Source organism: Phyllostomus discolor, chromosome 3, assembly GCF_004126475.2.
Source record: "Phyllostomus discolor isolate MPI-MPIP mPhyDis1 chromosome 3, mPhyDis1.pri.v3, whole genome shotgun sequence".
Lineage (NCBI taxonomy): Eukaryota > Metazoa > Chordata > Mammalia > Chiroptera > Phyllostomidae > Phyllostomus > Phyllostomus discolor.
In genome coordinates, this window is record NC_040905.2 from 144,984,076 (window position 1) to 145,000,737 (window position 16,662).

Below are 16,662 nucleotides of genomic sequence, written 5' to 3' on the forward strand. Positions count from 1 at the left end.
TCTTTTGCCTAGCACGTTCATTTGCTGCCATTTTAACTTCTAATGCACATGTGCCTGCCTTCCCTTGGTCACATCCCCAGTCTGGTACCCCAAGGTGTAGGAGGGCATTTTCCTTCGTATACAATTTTCTTGCTAGCTTTTAACCTGCTCAGTGTAAGGTTACCACTATCTTGCCTAGGGGCAAGGGAGCATGTTACCTGGGCAACACGGCCCCACCATGGCACTTGGCCCTATGTTGCCATGGCCCAGGTGGTTCCTATCTCCCCCAGTGGCCTTTCCTGTTCTGCACCCTCAGCCCACTCCCAGCAGTCCAGACAGACTTACACCATCAGTATCAGTATGTCACAGAGTACAAAAAGAATTTTTTAAACCAAAATCATCTTGATTCTAAGGTAGCAAAAAGGTGTAGAAGAGCATTTCAATCAACAAAGAAAATGTATTCCAAGGATAGAGACTGTATTGTCAAAAATAATTCACTAAAGAGTTTCCCTCTAAATCAAAGCTTTACCTACTCCAGGTGTCTAGTCTCCTCTCTGTCCACTCTGACTACTAGATGCTTCAGGGAAACCCTCCTTATTCTCTTCCAAAAGTATTTCTGTTTGGAGAAAGCTTTATCCCAAAGAGCGTGTTAATTCAATCTCCTTGATCCTTATTTCAATGAGAAAAATTGTCAATGGCCAAAACAAACCAGAAGTCTCCCTTAAGATTCTACAACAAATATTTCAATACACATGGGAACAGATACCACATTTAGGAAGAAACAACACTTAGTTGATAAAAGCAGGTTATAGGACATGTTACTCCCTTTTATAGTGCATGTGACTTAAAGCTTTGTGACCTAAATCAAAAATGGCTCTGCCCCATTAACTAGAATGCCAGCTGGGATGCAAAGGCCCAAAACAACTACATTAGGAGCAATTGAATTTCCATGATGTTTTACATGGTGGCCAGAAAAATCACAGGCTCTTGCTAAATTCCTCCTGAACCTATGGAAAAATGGATTTCCAAGCCTCCATTTTGAAATAACTCAAGAAGGGGTAGCATAGAGGTTTTGCAAATGGTTTTGCTCTATCCATGTTGAACTAAAGTGAACTTTATTTGTAATAAAAGATAATTTAGCAATAAGAACAAAGTCAGAAAATATAAGGTCTCCAGGTATATCATTTGGGGCCCAAGATATGCTTTCTTTGGCATAAATATTACAGATCTGTCATTTCTTTTTTTTTTTAAGATTTTATTTATTTATTTTTAGAGAGGGAAGGGAGGGAGGGAGGGAGAGGGAGAGAGAGAGAGAAACATCAATGTGCGGTTGCTGGGGGTTATGGCCTGCAACCCAGGAATGTACCCTGGCTGGGAATCGAACCTGGGACACTTTGGTTCCCAGCCCGCACTCAATCCACTGAGCTACGCCAGCCAGGGCTCAGATCTGTCATTTCTTAACTTTGCCAGCAAGATTTTCTGTAGGTGCAAGGAAGTTGTTCTTGCTCACTGATTTGGAAGGTCTCTGTTTTAGCCTTTTCAAGGCATAAAGTTCTTATATAACCCCAAAAGGCTTCCATAAATTGATACAGATCTTTTAATAAAAAATAGAAAAAAATATTAAATAGAATAATTTAACTCTAGGAAAATATTACATCAATATAATGTGACATCTATTTTTGAGAAGCATTTTCCCTAATTTACTGTTTTGTTTTTATTGTCATTGGAGGAGGTGTAGATTGTTTGCTGCTGTTGTTTCATCTTTCTGTTTGTTTTAACTTTCCTGGATGTTTAATCCAGAAGCATGTATGTTACATGTGGTGGTCTCACTTATGCCACATCCCCATTATGAATACATCTCTAAAAAGAGAGGCAAGTTGCTGGGAAGATGGTGAAGGAGACCTAGTTTCATACATTAGATGACTCCTTATAGCACTAAATTTATTCACCATTCTACCAACTTCTTCATTTCCAAGACCAAATGTGCAATTTGCTCCCCATTAAGAAAAAACTGGGACTTTTTTTCTTCTTTACATATATTAATTAATTATTATCAAATATTGGGTTTCTCCTCTATGCCAGGTATTATGTTAAACAGGTCAGGTCACAATGATTAAGGGAGAGATTCTGCCAGCTAGAAGTTTACAGATGACTAGACCCTGAGATTACCAACTTCCCTCCCATGGCTCCTATTCTTCTCAGACTAGAATTATTACTTTTTTAAAGAGTTTACTTATTTTTAGAGAGAGGAGGAGGGAGAAAGAGAGGGAGAGAAACATCAGTGTGTATTTGCCTCTCATGCATCCCCCGCTGGGGACCTGGCCCACACACAACCCAGGCAGGTGTACTGACTGGGAATCAAACCGGCAACCTTTTGACTTATGCCCCATGCTCAATCCACTGAGCTACACCAACTAGAGCTAGAATTATTACTTTTGAACAGAGCCATCCTCCAAGCATTTTGAATCTAACCCCTAAATCCAAGCATTTTGTTGGGAGTCTTTCTAATTTCTTGTTAAACTGCTACTAACATGAAATTTGTTCCAGAATCTGGAAAAGAGCTGAGCTTCTTAGGCATCAAGTGGTCCTAGTTAAATAGAACAGAGGTTCCATCACAGCATCAGCTGAACCACTATATCCAGAAGTTACCCTGATATTCAGATCCCAATGTCATCCCTAGTCCTCAAGTCAACTAGGTTCCTTCTGATTCTGCTTCCCCTATGAACTCAGGTCTCTGACAGCAAACACATGAAACATTTTTGAAAACGAAAATCCATGAATGGAGGTAGAGAATTATGTTTTTAAAGGCCCTATGTTGAGAGGTAGGATTGCTTCTAAAGCCCAGATAGCTAATGCAATTCTGACTTCAAATGCTCCCAGTAGCATCTGGGTGCCACAGAAGTCAAGCCTTGGAGCAGCAGCTTGGGTCACAAAGTTTTATTTGAAGGTAGATGCTGAGAAATGAAATAAATTGTGTGCTATAAGGAATGAATTATGGATTGTTTTGTATTTAGTGGAAAAAAATCAGTCCATTTTACTAAATCAGTCTCAAATGTCAGAAATTTTTTAATTAAAAAAGTGTGTGTGTGTGTGTGTGTAGGATATGAATTAATTATATAAGCAATAGATGTGACCAAAGTCTAAAGCAACTAAATCTCAGCTCATTTGTTCACACAGTATAACAACTACAAAGTTTCCTGAAAAATGCCATTAAAATACTTCAAAATAATTACAAAATATCTTTATATTGTTTTAGATTTGAAATATAATTAACAAATCCCTTCTGAAGAAGTAAATAAATGCATAATAACTAAAAATTTGTCTATAAAATACTATTGCTAAAATACTATGGATTTTTAAAATACTGTTTCTAGAGTGTGCTGACTTTTGACCCTTTCCTACTCTGTATGCGTCTATTAAAGAGTTTTCGATTGACATTCTTAACTGTATAAAGTCTATTTCTTCATAGTAGACAAAATAAGTTGTGTCATGTGGCTAGTCCAGTTCAGCTAGAAATACATTTAATACCAGAAAACAATCTGCATTTTGATCATGTATGTTTTTCTATCACAAGTTAGAGAGGGGATGCCAGTTAATGTCTACAATAGGAACAATTAGAAAATTCATTAATTAGAACAATATTAGCACATCAATGGTTGATCACAACAAAAATCAATCTTTATTAAAGTCAGGTAGTAAGTAGACTGAAATTTCCTCACCTATAATTAATTTTCATATTCTTTGATTTTGCCTCAGATAAAACTTCAATTGTACCCAATATTTAAACATAGTACTGTGTCTTAACTTAAAAATAATGATGATGAGTTTTGCCCCCCCAAAAAATCATTTCACCAAAAATGATGTCTTCTCATGATATAAAAATGAAACAAAATATGACTTCCAAAACTTGCTCATTAATTTTCACTGCTACAAACCTTAAATAGTTTTCTATCCAGATATGCCCTTTCAAATATTCAATACATGCCTGGAGATGCAAGAGGCAGCATAACTGTGTCATATCTCTGGAATGCAGAAGACATAGTTTCAAATCCTGACTCTACTATCTTGTGGCTGTGGAACTGAGACAAATAATGTAATTTCTCAAAACCAAATTTCTTCATTTATAAATAAAGATAATAATAACTCCCACTTCATATTCTTTTGAGTATTAGATAATTTAATGAAACAGAAGTTCTTCACATAATACCTGAGCAGTAGAAAGATTTCTTTGAAAATCAACCATTTTTATCTTTATTTTACAATTCTATATTTAAAGGATTCTATATTTAAAGGATATTTAAAGGATTCTATATTTTACAATCTATATTTAAAGATTATACAGCAAGGTTAAGTATGCAGAAATTTTATTGAGTAGTGTCTTGGGAACAATGCCTGTGGGAGAGTGAAGGAAGCAGGTCACAGAAGGAGGAGGTAAGTTTCAGTGCTGTCTCAACATAGGCCTCAGCCATACCTGTGAGGAGCTCTGGTGCTGGGACAGCCCATCAGTGTGTCCCAAATTAAGGCAAGAGGACCAAATCTTTATACTTTCTCTAGTGCAGGCTGCCCCCAAAGATGGGATGTGATCTTTGTCAAGTTGACTCTTTTTAGTTAAAGGCAGTTCTCAGAGAGGGACTCAGCTGAGACTTGTCAGCCAACTTTTTTAACAGCTTAGAAGTGAGCGTCTCAGTTCTAACTGAGGATCTCAGAGGTGTACCATTGCATCCACTATTCTAAGTTACTTAAGGTAAGTTACTTAAATTTTTACTGGTAAGTGGGCTGTAGTATAGTAAAGCACAATTCAAAACAAGGAAAGATCATTCCATGTTACAGAAAATATGCTGAACTATTCCTAAATACATTTAGTTATTTTTATAGATTGTCATCTAAGGTAGAAATGAGTGTTTTCAATTTTAAAGATTTTCCAAAATGTGGTGTGTGTGTCTGTGTGTCAGTGTATGTATACCTCCTATAATCTTAATATGCATATTTCTCTGGTAAATTTTTTTCAGAGGTAACATATTTAAACTTAAGTTTAGTGGAAGTAAAAGTATTACAGACTCAGCCTTACTTGAGACTATTTCAATGAAGTTTCATTGTTTTCTCATTATAGACAAAGTACAAGTACTTTGCCTGCAATAGGAGAAAAGAGAACATTTTCTCCCTAGTTAGAAGAAAACTTTCTGGGAAGGCTTACATTTGGCAGTGGAAAAAGTGGAAATTGCAGAGGTGCAGAAGTTGCTAACATAGATACAAATTAAGTGAATTTCAAAAATTCTGAGATGGATAATCGAGCACAAGGGAGAATGAGTCAGTTTGCCTCAGTGGCTATTTTGAGAAAGCCTGATTAAGAGATTTAAACCAAGAGTTTTGTTCTTGTGCCTAAGGTAATTAGAGTTTCCCACAGAAATGTAAAAACTCATTATGGTGGAAGTGGTGTTCAGACAAGAGAAATGTGACAATAGCATTCTGTACTGACCTTAGGCAAGTATGCTGGGACTTAAAAATTGATGAGGTTGAGGATAGAAACATTCTATTACAAAATAACCAATACTTGTGCTTATGGATATATGCTAAAGAAAACTAAGAAAGCCAAGATATAGAAAATGGTGTTCTATATTTAAATTAACTTTAAATAACTACTTTTATTTTTTCATTGAATGCAGAGAGGAGAAATCAGAGCCATAATTGGATTTTAAATGCTAGAAAATCCAACAATTCTGAAGGACACAAAATCATAAGTCATAAAATTGTAAAACTAGAAGCAGCTTTAGATCCACCTAGGCAAAGGGATTTCAAACTACTTTTGCTCGCAGAATCTCTTCTATTTCCCAAATTAAAATTTTTCAGCACTTTTCATATAAAAAATAAGATTGAAGCACCTTGTCTGAGTTAGGGGCAGTGGCTCCAAAGCACCACTTCTCATCCTTCTCATCCTTGGAATACAACTTAAGGACCCCTGTTCTGGTTCAACATCTTCAGTTTTTGTATAAACTGATACAGAGAACCAAGAAGGTCAACTAACTGATTTGAAGTCAAAAAAACAATTCATAGCTAAGCCAAGACTGCAACCTATGTACAAAACTATCTCTTTCAAAATGTTCCATGACAAGATTTTACTGTCATTGAAAGGAAAATAATGACCACATAGGAAATCATGTACTATAGCTTTAATATAAACTATATATTAAAATAGCTTACAATATAGGTAAATGCTAGTAAAATATAAAACTTTATACACATACTTTATTTGTTCAAATAACATTTAATTTTGTCAGAAAATATTTATCAAAAATTTTCAAAATGCCTTTCACCCAATAATTCCACTTTTAGAAGTATATTCTACAAGTATACACTAGCAGAAGTACATAGAGATTCATGTACAATGGTTCTCACTGAACATTGTGTGAAATAGCTAATAACTGGAAATAGTCTTTATATTTGTTAGCAAGGATGAGAATTTTAAAAAAGTAAACCCTTAAAACTTAATACATGTCAACATTAGAAAGACAGCAGTATATCTATGTGAGTGCATATGAAAATATTACAAAATATATTAGTGGGTAGTCTTGCTCTTTGAGATCTGATGGACTGTTCTGAAGGGTCCTCATGTTACCAGACAACTAGATACTGTATAAGACATATTATATTGATAAATTCTTAAGAGGTAAAAAGAAATCTAGAAGGGGAATAAATAATCTAATGAGCCAAAACCTGATTTGTGAGTGGTAAACACACACAAAAGGAATGGATACATGCCATTATTAATACTACAATCAAGAGGCAAATTTCCTTAACCTGAGGGCATGGGTATAAACCAGAGACTGCTCAATTAAGTTACAGATCCTGGAAGGGGCTAAAATGGTACCAGATTAGTAGTAGTTCTTAGCTTTTGAAAGAAGTAAATGAAAACCATTTATGAAGGATAACATTTATACACTAAACCTTTAAATCTTCCACAAACTAAAAGCAATCAAAATATATCACAAAAATAATAAATACACAATTTTAAAATGTATTATAACTATCATGCCGATTTGAATGAGAGAAGAATAAAACCTTTAACAGTTTTATAATAAAGGCTTTATGAAAAAAGTTCTACTAGTCTACTGTCCCTCTACAATTGGGCAAAGGGTAGGAAAACAACTTATCCCACACCATAACTAATTAATTTGGGGGTGAATTGTAGCCCTTCTTTTAGGATGAATTTTGTTCTTCTCAAATTCATACATTGAAGCTCTAAACCAGTACAGAATGTGACTTTAGAGAAAAGGTCTTTAAAGAGGGAATTAAGTTAAAATAAGGCTGTTAGGGTGGGCCCTATTGCAATCACACCCATATCCTCACAGGAAGAGGAGATTAGGACATACAGGGAGACACCAGGAATGTGCATGCACAGAGGGAAACCATTCTTGGCTTTCTTTGAGTTTCTTGGATTTGAGTTTTGCTATCATCAATAAATTTTAGAATTTTCTTGTTTTTTCTCTTCAATTGTTTCTAATGTCCATTTGTTTTCTCATTTTCCCCTTTTGTATTCCAATCATACACATTAGACCACTTTTCCTCAAAGTTTTTGAAAGATCTATTTTTCACCCATCTACTCTTCCTCCTCCTCCTCTTCTTCTTTTCTTCTTCTTCTCCTCCTCCTCCTCCTCCTCCTCCTCCTCCTCCTCCTTCTTCTTCCTTCTGTCTTCTTCTTCTTCTTTCTTCTTCTTCAGATTTAGCCTGGGTAATTTCTATTGACTTGTATTCATGTTCATCTATTCATTCCTCAACTTCAAATCTCTTTATTAACCTGTCAAAAACATTCTTCATCTGTCATCTTTATTTCTATCATTTTAGTTTAATTTTTTTCTCATATATTCACCTCTCTGTTGACATTGTCCATCTGTCCATGCAAGTTTTTACTTTTCCACAGGGCCTTTAAAATATTAATCACAATTCTATCAAATTCCCTGATAGTTTCAACATCTGCCATATCTGAACTTGGTGCTGTTAAACATTTTTACTGATGACATTGCATTTTCTTTTTATCATATATGTGTGTATGTGTGTGTGTTGTAATTTTGGTCAAAAATGGGACACACTGTATAGGATACTATATGCAGGTAAATACTAATACTATTTGTAAATGGGCATACTTGGTTTTTTTTGCTAGTCCTTGAGTCAGTCTGTTCTTGCTATCATTCTCTAGTGCTCCAAAGTTTTAAAATTTCCCTAGCTTAATTTTGTGCTTAAGATAGGGATTAGTTGATGAAGGGTTTTCCTCAGTCTACACACTAAGCTTTTGACATTCTGTCAAAATTTACCTCAGAGGGACTCTGTATATGCTCTTGACGCTCTTCCAGCAGTACAGTACTATTATTTTATTTATTTTTATTTTATGCTTACTTTTCTAGTTGTGTGTGTGTATGTGAGGAAATGGAGTGTTTTGTGGGGTTCTGATACAGCTTCTACATAAGCAAGTGTTGTGTTTCTGGGTCTTGATTGTGAAGTCTTAGTGATCCTCCTCCAGATGCAGGGGAAGATCTTACTTTCCTTTGTGCTACTGTAACAAATAACCACAAACTGGATGGCTTAAAACAACAAAAATTTGTTTTCTTACAGTGTGGAAGATACAAGTCCAAAGTCTAGAGTCCACAGCATCATTTCTTCTGAAGACTATCTCCTTGGCTTGCAGATGGTCACCCTCTTGCAGCTTCAAACTTGAAAACCAAGATGGAGAAAATTGTGAATGAAACCAGAGGAAAAAAAATACAAGTTACACACAGAAAAATAAAGATTTAAATGACATAGCACAGTCTTGTCAGAAATTATACAAGCCAGAAAACAATGAAATATTGGGTTGGCCAAAAAGTTCATTTAGTTAAAATAAAAGACACATTTTTCATTTCATCAATAACTTTATTGATTTGGATATTTTAAGTATGCTGACTATCTCCTTCATGGTATAACATTGATTGTGCTCAATAAATGTCTTGATTTGATCACTATCAACTTCAAGTGGCCTTCCAGACCATGGAGTATCATCCAGTGAGAAATTTCCAGCACAAAACTTCGCAAGGCACTTTTTACACATTAGATCAGTCAAAACACCATATACTGCTCAAATTTTTGTGAGTTTCAGTTGAATTTTACCTTTCTTGAAATAATAAATCATAAGATACCAGAAACATTGTTTATTTTCTTCCATTTTCAATATTAAAATGGCTACCCCAAAATTCACTGATTTTGATAAGTTTTTTAAATGCACGCTGATGAGACAGCTGTCACAATACAATCTAACAAAATTTTTTCGAGTGAAGTTAAAGACAACTAAGCACTGCTGGAACCATCTTATGAAAAAAAAGGAGTTTTTGGCTAACCATATCTTTAGGTTACTAATGAAAAAATATAGACCCCAAATTTTATATCTATCAAAAAGATCTTTCAAAACTGAAGTCCAAATATGGATCTCTTTCATACAATCAAAAGCTGAAGTAATTCATTACCAACATTCTTGCACTACAAAAATATGTTAAAGGAAGTTTCCTACTCAAAAAGAATATGACACTAGACATATACTTGGATATATAGACACACACACAAAAAATGAGTAGCTCTGGAAATAACATTAATGAAAGCAAATAGAATGTTAATTGATCTAAAGGAGAGTGGGATGTCAAAGAAAAAATGGTAGCAATTTATTGTATGTATTTATTGCATATATGAAAATAAATTTATAAAAATGTCCCAAAGGATGGGAGAAAGAATTGGAAGTAAAAAATTATAAGGTCCTTATATTACATGTGAAGTCTTACAATATTATATAAACATAGAATATGATTAAAGATTTAAAATCCAAGACACTATGAAAAAATTTAAGAGGTAAAAAATAATAATCCAATAGGCTAGGTAAAATGGAATCATCTTTTTTTTTAAGATTTTATTTATTTTATTTTTAGGGAGGGAAGGGAGGGAGAGAAAATGTGTGTTTGCTGGGGGTTATGGCCTGCAACCCAGGAATGTACCCTGGCTGGGAATCAAACCTGGGACACTTTGGTTCCCAGCCTGTGCTCAATCCACTGAGCTACGCCAGCCAGGGTTGGAATCATCTTCTTAAATACTCAATATAAAAGAAAGCAAATATCAAAATCGGATGGAAGAATAAAAAAAACTAGCAAGATGGTAGATTAATCCAAAAATATCAATTATTAAATAGAATGCCAAAACACATACCAATTTAAAAGCTATAATTGTCAGGTTGTTTAGAAAGCAACACCCAACTATATTGTCTACAAAAACTTAAATTAAACCTAACTACACAAATAAGTTAAACAAAACCATGGGAGTGAATACACCATGCAAACACTTATAAAAGAAAACTGTAGTGGCCATATAAATAACACAAAAAGTATACTCCAGAAAAATAACAGAACAAAGAGTAACAACTCACTAAGAAAACTAAATTGTGCATGAATTTAACAATAAAGCATCAAAATGTATGAGTCAAAAACTTATAAATTAAAGAGACAAATAGACAAATACAATCATTGCTAAAGATTTTCATATTCTTGATAAGAAATAGAGAAGACTTTAACAATATAATCAATCAACCTAGCCTAATTGACATTTATAAAACATTCCACCCAACAATAACAGACTACACATCCTTTTCAAGTGCATATGGAACATACATGAAATACACTATGTCAGGTCATAAAACAAAACATTAACAAATTTGAAGCAATTGAAATCATACAAAATATGTTCCTAGCCACAGTGAAATTAAACTAGAAATCATTAATGGAAAGATATCTAAGAAATTCTCAAATATTTATGTAACAAACAATATGCTTCTAAATAACCTGAACATAAAAGAGGAAGTAACAAAGGAAATTAGAAAATATTTTGAACTTAATGAAAATGAAAAACACCATGTCAAAACTTACAAGATACAGCTAAAGCAATACATAGAGATATTTATAGAGAGATATTTATCTCTTTAAGTATTTTATCTCAAATTAAAGTGCTTATTGGAAAAGAATTAAAGTTTTAAATAAGTGATCTAAGAATAGAAGGTTAAATTATACCAAAAGCAAGAAGAACAAGTAATAAAGTTCCAAACAGATATCAATTAAACTGAAATCAATTGAGAAAAATCAAGGAAAACAGCTTTCTTTTTTAAAAAATTGTAATCATTTACCATAATTGAGCAACACAGTAAGAAAGAAGACACAAATTATGAATATTAATAATTCAAAAGTGATAACATAGACAGTGAAAGACAAGGTATGAAAACTCAGTAACAGACAATCTGAATAATCCCATATCTATTAATTAAAGAATATTCCTAGTTTAAAAGTTTGCATCAAAGAACACTACAATACCAGAGATTACATGGTCAAACTCTTCCAAACATTTAATAAAGGAAAAAATACAAATTTGACACAAAGCTTAGCAAAACACCAGCAAGCTGAATTGACCAATATATAAAAAGAATATGGCATCATGACCAGCTGGGGATTATTTTTTAAAATGCTTAACATTTGAAAAAGAATCAATATATTCATAATACCAATGGAATAAACAAGAAAAAAACACACCAACATCTCAATAGATCAGAAAAATTTGGCAGAATTGAAATGTGATTTATCATTTTTAAAAATGTTCAGTAAACTGGGAATAGAAGGGCATCTAAAAAATCTACAGCTAACATTATACTTATTAATGAGGAACTGAAAGCTTCCCTCTAAGATCAGGAAAAGGCAGGACAAATGCTTTCCTATTCATTAACATATGAGACATCCAAAACAATGTGATAAGGCAATTATAATAAATAAAATAAATAGATCTATTTCTTTCAAAGAAGAAATAGAACAGTCTATATTCATGGAAAATAAGATTACATAGATTTTTTAAGTCCTAAAATTTATTATTAAAAAGCTACTAAAACTACTAAGAGAGTTTAATCAAAGTTTCAGATAAAATATCTATATATAAAAATCAATACTATTTCGAGCCCTGGCTGGTGTAGCTCAGTGAATTGAGCGCGGGCTGCGAACCAAAGTGTCGCAGGTTCGATTCCCAGCCAGGGTACATGCCTGGGTTGCAGGCCGTGACCCCCAGCAACCGCACATTGATGTTTCTCTCTCTCTCTCTCTATCTCCCTCCCTTCCCTCTCTAAAAATAAATAAATAAAATTTAAAAAATCAATAGTATTTCTTACACTAGCAATAAACAATTTGAAATTGAAATTTCAAACATGTCATTTCTAATAACACCAAAATCATTAAATACCTAGTTATAAATCTAAAAAAAAATTGCAAGATCTGTCTGCTAAAAATTACATAACACCAATGAAAGAAATTTTTTAAAAAATGTAAATAGAGAAAGAGATACTTCTTTAAATTTTACTTTAATTGTTGCTCAAATACAGTTTTCTGTCTTTTACTCCCATCCCAGCCATCAACCCAGCCCTTCCCACCTCCCTCCCATCTCCGCCCCCCCTAGTTTTGCCCATGTGTCCTTTATACTTGTTCCTGTAGACCCTTCCCCTTTCCCCCTGAAATTCCCCTGAAATTCCTTCCCCTCTCCCCTCTGAACACTGTCACCCTGTTCTCTATTTCAGTGTCTTTGGTTATATTTTGCTTGTTGTTTAGGTTCTTGTTAAAGGTGAGATCATGTGGTATTTGTCTTTCACCATCTGGCTTATTTCGCTAGCATAATGCTTTCTACTTGCATCCATGCTGTTGCAAAGGGTTGTAGGTCCTTCTTTCTTTCTGCTGCATAGCATTCCATTGTGTAAATATACCATAGTATTTTGATCCATTCATTTACTGATGGGCATCTAGGTTGCTTCCAGCACTTGCCTATTGTAAATTGTGCTGCTATGAACATTGGGTGCATAGGTTCTTTTGGATTGGTGTTTTAGGGTTCTTAGGATATAATCCTGGCAGTGGAATTGCTGGGTCAAAAGGCAGATCCATTTTTAGTTTTCTGAGAAAAGTCCATACTGTTTTCCATAGTGGTTGTACCAGTCTCCATTCCCACCAGCAGTGCACTAGGGTTCGCTTTTCTCCACAACCACTCCAACACTAGTTGTTTGTTACCTTGTTTATGATGGCCATTCTGAGTGGTGTGAAGTTGTATGTCATTGTGGGTTTTTTTTAATATTTTATTTATTTATTTTTAGAGAGGGAAGGGAGGGGGGGAGAGAGAGAGAGAGAGAGAGAAAAACATCAATGTGCGATTGCTGGGAGTTATGGCCTGCAACCCAGGAATGTACCTGCCTGGGAATCGAACCTGGGACACTTTGGTTCCCAGCCCGCGCTCAATCCACTGAGCTACACCAGCCAGGGCGTCATTGTGGTTTTAATTTGCATCTCTCTGATAGCTAGTGATACTGAGCATCTTTACATGTGTCTCTGAATGCTCTGTATGACTTCCTTGGAGAAGTGTCTGTTCAAGTCCTTTGCCCACTTTTTACTTGGGTTGCTTGTCTACTTAGAGTGGAGTCATGTGAGTACTTTATATATTTTGGAGATTAAACCCTTGTCTGAGGTATCATTGGCAAATATGTTTTCCCATATGGTTGGTTCTCTTTTTATTTTGATACAGTTTTCTTTAGCCATGTAGAAGCTTTTTATTTTGATGAGATCACATTTGTTTATTCTTTCCTTTATGTCCCTTGCTCTAGGGGACATATCAGAAAAATTTTGCTGCATGAAATATCTGAGATTTTCCTGCCTATGTTCTCCTCTAGGACTTTAATGGTGTCATGGCTTATATTTAAATCTTTTATACACTTTGAGTTTATTTTTGTGTATGGTGTAAGTTGGTGCTCTAGTTTCATTTTTTTTTTTTTTGCATGTAGCTGTCCAGTTCTCCCAACACCATTTGTTGAAGAGGCTATTTTTACTCCATTTCATGTTGCTGCTCCCTTTGTCAACTATTAATTGACCATAGAGACTTGGGTTTATTCCTGGGATCTCTGCTCTGTTCCATTGGTCTGTGTTCCTGTTTTTATGCCAGTACCAAGCTGTTTTGATTACAGTGGCCTTGTAATACAGTTTGGCATCAGGTATTGTGATCCCTCCTACTTCACTCTTCTTTCTCAGCATTTCAGCAGGTATTTGGGGTCATTTATGGTTCTATACACATTTTTGAAGTGTTTGTTATATGTCTGTGAAATATGCCATTGGTACTTTAATAGGTATTGCATTGAATCTGTAAATTACTTGGGTAGTATGGACAATTTGATGATGTTAATTCTTCTGATCCATGAACACAGTGTATCTTTCCATTTGTTTCTGTGTTTCTTGATTTCTTTCTTCAGTATTGTGTAGTTTTCTGCATACAAATCTTTTACCTCCTTGGTTAGGTTTATTCCTAGGTATTTTATTTTTCTTTTTGCTATATAGAATGGGATCATTTTTTTTGATTTCTGCTTCTGCTGTTTCATTGTTGGTATACAAAAATGCCTTTGATTCCTGGATATTGACTTTGAATCCCACTGTTTTGCCAAATTCATTTATTAGGTTGATCAGTTTTTTGGTGGACTCTATAGGATCCACCTATGGATCCTATGGATCCACCTATTCATTTTCTATGAACACTATCATGTCATCTGCAAACAATGACAGTTTTGTTTCCTCCTTTCTGATTTGGATGTTTTTTATTTCCTTTTCTTATCTGATCCCTGTGGCTAAAACTTCCAATACTATGTTGAACAGAAGTGATGAAACTGGACAACGTTGTCTTGTTCCTTATCCTACTGGGAAAGATTTTAGTTTTTGCCCATTGAATATGATGTTGTCTGTAGGTCTCTCATATATGGCCTTTATTATATTGAGCTATGCTCCTTCTATTCCCACTTTTCTGAGTGTTTTTATCTCAAATGGGTGTTGTACCTTATTAAATGCTTTTTCAGCATCTACTGATATGATCATGTGATTTTTGTCTTTTCTCTTGTTTTTGTGGTGGTGTATCACACTTACTGATTTGCGAATGTTGGACCATCCTTGCATCCCTGGGATCCATCTCACTTGGTCATGGTGTAAGATCTTTTTAATGTATTGCTGGATGTGGTTTGCCAATATTTTGTTGAGGATTTTAGCATCTATGTTCATCAGGAATATTGGCCTGAAGTTTTCTTTCTTTGTTGTGTCTTTATCTGGTTTTGGGATTAGGATGATGTTAGCTTCATAAAAAGAGTTTGCGAGTTCCATCATTTTGGATTTTTTGGAATAGTCTGTGAAGGATAGGGGTTATGTCTTCCTTAAATGCTTTGTAGAATTCTCCTGTGAAACCTTCAGGTCCAGGGCTTTTGTGTGTTGGGAGTTTTTTGATTACTGCTTCAATTTCATGCTGTTATTGGTCTGTTCAGTCTTTCTGCTTCTTCTTCATTGAGTTTTGGAAGATTATGTTTTCCTAGAAATTTGTTCATTTCACCTAGGTTTTCAAATTTCCTGACGTACAGTTCTTCATACTAATTTTTTACAATCCTTTGTATTTCTGTGGTATCAGTAGTAATCTCTCCCCTTTATTTTTTATTGTGTTTATTTGGGTCCTCTCTCTTTTTCTCTTGATGAGCCTACTTAAAGGCTTGTCGGTTTTGTTTCTCTTTTCAAAGAACCAGCTCCTGGATTCATTGATCCTTAGAATTGTGCTTTTAGTCTCTATGTCATTTAATTCTGCTCTGATCTTGGTTATTTCCTTCCCTCTGCTTGCTCTAGGCTGTCTTTGTTGTTGTTCCTCGAGTTCTTGTAGACGTAGGGTTAGGTTGTTTGTTTGAGATGCTTCAGGACTTCCGGCAAGATGGAGGAATAGGTGGACGCACCGTACCTCCTCGCACAACCAAGATTAGAACAACAACAATTTACAGATAGAATAACACTCAGAACTGACAGAGGGTTTATCTGAATGGAAGTCAGACAGGCAAGAAGTTGAAGTAGATCCATACATCCAGACTGGTAGGAGAAGACGAGCCCAGCGGGCGCAGGGCTGGTGCAGGTCGGCGGCGCGCGGAGGTCAGGGAAAATTTGGCAAGAAATTGGAGCGACCACCATCTGGGGCACAAGAATGCAGCGGTGATCCCTAAGTACGCAAGCTGCAGCTGGTGGACCCAGTGAGGCAGTGATTGTGGACCAGGGCAGAGCTTGCAGCCCGGGAGCCCAGAGAAGGGTCTGAGCCCAGGAGAATGGAACTACCACCATTGTTCCCTCCCGTCCCCACTCCCGACCCCGCCCCCACATATAACATCACAATCTAGCAACTGGGGTGCCCAGCCCCGGTGAACACCTAAGGCTCTGCCCCCCACCGTAACTGGAGCGACCAGACCAAAAAAAAAAAGAGAGAGAGAGAGAGAGAGATGGCTCAAATAGAAGAATAAATCAATGCCCCAGAACTCATCCTTTTGAGTGACCAAGGAATAGCCAATCTATCCGATGCGCAGTTCAAAACACTGCTGATCAGAAAGCTCACAGAATTGGTTGATTTTAGGTGCAATTCAAATGAAAGGATGCAGGTTACCATAAAACAGATGCAGGAAGATATACAGAGGAGAGCCAATAGTGAAAGGAAGGAATCTGAGTCTCAAAACAATACAGTGGACCAGAAGGAAGATAGAATCAACCAAGCAGGAAAGCATGTTGAAATAAGAATTTAAAAAATCAAGGAAAACCTTAAAAGCATCCAGGACACCTT